The following is a 6,000-nucleotide window of genomic DNA, read 5'->3' on the forward strand; positions in this document are numbered from 1 at the left end:
AAAATTATTCAAACAACGATTTCTTATGAGGAAATATCTATCTATATTAGTCTATCTATATTAGAAAGATAATAATTCTAATATATCTTTATACGTGAGACAAAACAATCGTGCACATATTTACAATAATAAGTAATATTTTTGATATAAAAAGTAATACTTTTTCGTTAGTGACTCAAATAGGAATTCAATCTCACAAAAGCGACTTTTGAGACCGTCTTACAAAAGTTTTTATGTAATTTCAAACTTTCTCTTAATTCAATCACTACAACATTTTTTTTATTACACGCTCGATTAATGGAATTTTGGTATGTACATGCCGTATTATAATTGTCTTCGAAAAACATCTAATTCATACCACCTTTGCATTCACCTATACAATAATTATTAATTCAGATTAATGAAATTTTATCCATCCCGGCCAAAAATACTTACTTTTCGTAAATTTTTGATTTAGCGATAACCAGTAGATGATCAATATCGATTATCTCAACACGCATCTAGGATGAGACAGATCTTCGGCCCGATTCAATCCATGAAAAATATTATTTTTTATATCCAAAATATTATTTTTCATTGTAAAAATATCATTTTTTGTTAGTTATGTTATAGACCCGGTCAACCAATCTCACAAATATATATCCGTGAGACGTTGTAACTAGACCTACTTATATATATATCTGTGAAATTTTACCAGGTAATTAATTAGCTAGGTGGTGGTGCTTGCAGCACTATACGTATCATCGTGTGGTAGTTTGAAGACAAAGATTGGCTGTCATTCTCTATTTCCCATCAAAATTAAAAGTTTGTAACCCACTGGTGATATATTCCCCCGACCCGACAGTCGAAAACCCTTAATTAATTTAATTTAACCAATCGTGCGAAGCCGGCCAGAGCTAGCCCATCCAGGAGAACAATATCTGATTTTCATTGTATTTTTATCCCTTCACCGTTTCGAAAACCAAGTAGATTTTATTCCCACTATTCATTTGTAAATTTAACAGCTTCACATTTTGTAGCTGAGATCGTGGAATGGGCGGTGCGCAACTCCATTTTTAAAAGATTAATAATCTTTAAGGTTAATTATATGTGTGTCTTACATTTGATTAGGGTTGAAGAGAATCGATGCAAGCTAGCGACCTTGGAGTTAATTATATTATATATATACAGTGTTTCTTAAATATTACGTTTCTTCATCCTACCGACATTAATATTTACATTAAAAAAGGATCTTTGCAAAAAAATATTGAACAATGCACTATTGCTTATGTTTACGTTGAAATATATTGAAAGTATTTTGTTTAAGATAACGATAAAGAGTTTGTATCAGATATAAGATTTGTTTCGGATATTGTAATATCTCGTGACAACATGCAACATAATAAAATAACACAAGAATAAATAACTTAATTAAAAATAACACATAGATAATTATGCATAAGTGAACATACTTGTGCGATGTGTCAATTATGAAAAATAATCACTAGAAAAAAAAATCGTGGTAACAAAAATAACCAAAACATAAGAATGCAAATCTGTGTGGCCGAAATTCAGAACAATTCTTCAATCATCACTTTGTACTGAGTGTTGTCTTCAAGTGTATCCAATGCGTCACTGTGTTGAAACAACTATGCTTCGTCTTTACGAGTTCTCTTTCTTCTCTCGTATCTCGCATCACTTCAATACAACAATTATTCTTCAATATATATAGACTTGTGTTGATCTTGATAAAATTATTTGAATATCTACCTACGAGATATGGAAAAATGAAAATAGTCTTTCATTAGAAAACAAATTCCTTTAAACATTAAAGATCAAATCTAGAGTTTAAGAGACTGAATATTCTAGAAAGACAAAACTTGTTCAAAATCTTATCAGAAAATGAAAGATAATTTAGGAGATAAATTGTGTCTTGCAATGCAAAACATGTTACTTTTTTTTTTTTGTCTTTCTGGACAAATTAAGCACAAAAAATTCCACGCAAGTTGATTAAACTCCAAGCACCTCCATTTAACTCATCCTGAATTCGAAAACATATATCTCACTGAATTCGATCATGTTAGTTTGAGTGCTGTTAGTAGTGTTGACAACAGGGGTGCAGAAACATTTATCACTCAAATTTAATCAGAGTATTAAAAACAATGAAAAATAACTAATATCTTAGCTTAATCAAATAACAATAAACAAAACTAAGCACAAGTAAGTACAAAGATAAAGATAATAAAAGATCAATGATCAGTTTCCTCTCTCTTCAGTGTCTTCATCCTCCTATGCTTTAGTATTTTCATGAGTGCCAGAGGGTCCAGTCTCAGAAGTTTGTTGCACTGCTATATCCCTTTTTTGTCCAGAATGGACGTTAATTAGTGAACGATCAATTCTTTGACTTGAACGATTTGCTTAAGTGCAAAGCCAATCTAGACTGTAGGGACAAGCTGAATATAGTCAGGACTTTGTCTCTTTTTTTATCTTTACTAGTTGATTTCACATATTTTGATTTTTTTTATGAAGACTTGTCTGTTTGCTACTAATTTTTTTAGAACTTTTATTCTGTTTATGGTGTTGAATTTTTATTGTGTTTCATGGATGCATTGTAATTGCATGTGTGAATGATGATTTCAACAATATTAGAATTGCTATTAAGATGGTAAATTTACAGATTTGTGAGTGCGATTTTTTATGTAGTTAACGTAAATTGGATTAAATAAAGATGTGGTTCAATGCATCGTTTTTATTCCGGCAGGTATGATTTTCTAGATGAAATATCTAGAAATTTTATTAGAGATAAACAAATTTTATTTTTAAAAAAAACTTATTTTCATAGAACTTGATAATGCAGTATTACCGATGAATACTGGTTATTTTTTCTAAAGAAATTTCAATAGTTGTAATTTTTGAAAATCGTACGTATATTATATCTTTTAGATTTGAGTGTATAATTCACGGGCAGAGTTTCAAAATTCGACTCAATTATAAAAATTCCTGCTATCAAATAACTAGTTTATAAACGTTGAGTTCCCGCTCCCATGTGCCTAACACAAGGCAAAACTTGTCAAAGTACGTGTATGGTGAAAACTTCAGTGAGTTCCACGCCGAAACATAAACTGAGGCCATTTTAAAATTTTAAAGTACTTTATATTATATTATATATTCGTGATTATTTAATAGAAATTGGTTAATGTATATATTTTAGTTATAGTTTAATTGAGTGCAATACCTTCCATGCTTGTTATAGGGCTAATCACTAAATTATTGAAATTAATTAATATGTTTTCATCGCACCACATAATTAGCAATTCATTTATGGTAGTGTAAAGGGGGTCAAACCTAAGGTTTATAGCCTAGTTTTTCTAATTTTTAGTTTAATTAATTCCAATACGTATATCTCTTAATTTAAATCCCCGATCCAAAATGCACCAAATTTATTTTCTAATTAAACTGTTCCTTTATCCTAGCTAATAATGTAATTTTTATAAAAGAGTAACATAATAACAAAATAAAAGCTCATTTCCAAGGTTTATTAGAGATTTTACAAAATGATTGTAGATAATTAATTTAACGTTTAGTATAATATATAAAATACAAAATATATTTTTTGAAGTATAATTATACATAAAATTTAAAGATGTTTTTCATTTACAAGGCCAATTTTTTTAATGACGATGAAACATCCAACTGCTATCTTTCGATGTGAACTAGATAATTTTCGGGCTAAACAGTGGCTTGCAATCCCGTTAGCCATGTAATTCGAACTTGACAAATTTTATGGGACATGTTCGCTCCAGAAAGTCTCCTATTGTACAAGGCCACTCTTATTCTTACACATATCTGCGGCTTAAATAGTTCCACAGCGCGTTAATGTAACCAGTCTCTATCCCAAGCATAGGTGTGTTACGCGGGAAAAACGCCGGGAGAAAAGGTTAGAAATTTGTAATTAGTGACTAAGTTCACGTAATCTGTATTAACTTCGATGAATCTAATTTCCATTGTTTGGATATGTGCTTGTCAATAATATATATATAATATATATATATATATATATATATATATATGTATTAAATTTAAAACAAATATATCACATGCAGCTGGTAAATTGCAGATATATTACTTTTCTTTCCAAGAAAAACATTATATACTATTATTCAATATGAAACTCGATTGCTCTGTTAAAATAATGTTGTCGACAAAAATTTTAAACCATACAGAATAATAATTTTTAATAAACTCTACAAAATTCTGCTATAAAGTAGTATAAAAGAAGATTTTGTCAAGACAAAGATCTAGATAAATAATGCAAAATGCATTGGAGTAATAAAAAAATATATAATTCCAGTAAAATAATCTCCATCTTTGGGTAAACAATTTCAATTATTAAACTTTAATTTAAACTAAAAATAAAACAATAATGATCAATGACAGTTATATATAAAACGTGCATGTGACATATATGTTGCAAATATTTCATATATTTTGATGAATAAATGAATTCTACGAAAATCTTTTGTTAACATGATATTAGTGAACCTGACTCAATGGGATCATTAAATCATCAACTACATATTGGGATCTTTGTCACATTTTTTCCGGTTCTTGGCATGAGTTTTTTTCGAGAGGTTTTAACCTAGTCTCCGGCTCGCGTATTCATATCTTTTCCTTTCAATAAAAGCACGTCTCGCGTGTTTGATTTTTTATTTTTATTTTATAAAAAAAACACGAGTCTCTCAATAAATATAAATAATACATTATCGTAACTATTTATATCAAGATACTAAAATTATGCATTTGGGTGAATGAGACATTCATCTTTTACGATATGAAATTTAATAATGAAGTGTCAATAGTTTTGAAGCTCTTAAGTCGAAAACCCACAACTAATCTACTTTGTTCCGATTTATACACTCCAATTGTCAATTACGGATACATAATTAATCAAGTTATGGATGGTAAATGAAATGTAAGACGTCATAACGTAAAATGTCAACTTTTTTTCTAAGTTATAGATAGTTCAATTTTGTAAGAAAAAACCAAAACAAGGTAAAATGTCAACTTTTTTTTTTTTTGGGATGAAAGTAAAATGTCAACTGTAAACCACAGAATTAATTATTTAGGTGAAATTAACTTGAAAATTGTTAGGTTTGACGTTAACTATCTTAGATGTGATTTAACTATCATAAACATAGGTTAGGTATATGTTATGATAGGGACAAAGACCAGGCGTTACGGACATAATGTCGGATTTAAAATTGTGTACTTATTATCCCCACGACTTCTCTATTTTATTATTTATTTATAATATGCATAATTAATTCCCTCTAATTATTTGTTATAAAATTCAACAATAATTCCACGTTCTACCAATAACCCTGTACGACGTTTTATTTCCCAATACCTTGCGTTCACCAAATCATATTGTTATCATCACGTTAACATTCTCATAAATCATTGTTAGTTTCCATCAAATGATTAGAGCAGAAAAGTAAAAGACTCGACATCTTCTTTTAAATGAAAATGTAATATTTACGTATCCAAATTTTAGATGAAGTTCTTATTAATTAGCAGTTCCGTTAGATTTCCATGCATTTTATTTGATTGCAATTGATGGTTTTTGTCTTTGATATATTGGTAAAAGGTTAAGTTACTCGTTAATTGCACAAGGAATTCTACAATCGGAAAACATGTCAATTCTGTCCATATTTACAATAAAAAGTAATATTTTTGGTATAAAAAAATTTGGGTGATCCAATTAGAATATTCATTTCAAAAAATTGATCCGTGAGACTGTCTCATATGAGTTTTTGTGATTCTTTCGATTTCATCACTTATCTTGCGTCGATCTGATTTGTGTTTAAAGCAGGGAAAAGGATGCAAGAGTTTTAATAAATTGAGGATTTAATATCTTGAAGAGGACAACTTTTTACATTATTTATTTAGTAAATCACATAGAGAATTACAAAAAAGACTTTAATTTAATATGATAGGATCACTCTAACCCGAGTAATGAGG

This window comes from Primulina tabacum, chromosome 14 (assembly GCF_025594145.1).
Source record: "Primulina tabacum isolate GXHZ01 chromosome 14, ASM2559414v2, whole genome shotgun sequence".
NCBI classification, from domain to species: domain Eukaryota; kingdom Viridiplantae; phylum Streptophyta; class Magnoliopsida; order Lamiales; family Gesneriaceae; genus Primulina; species Primulina tabacum.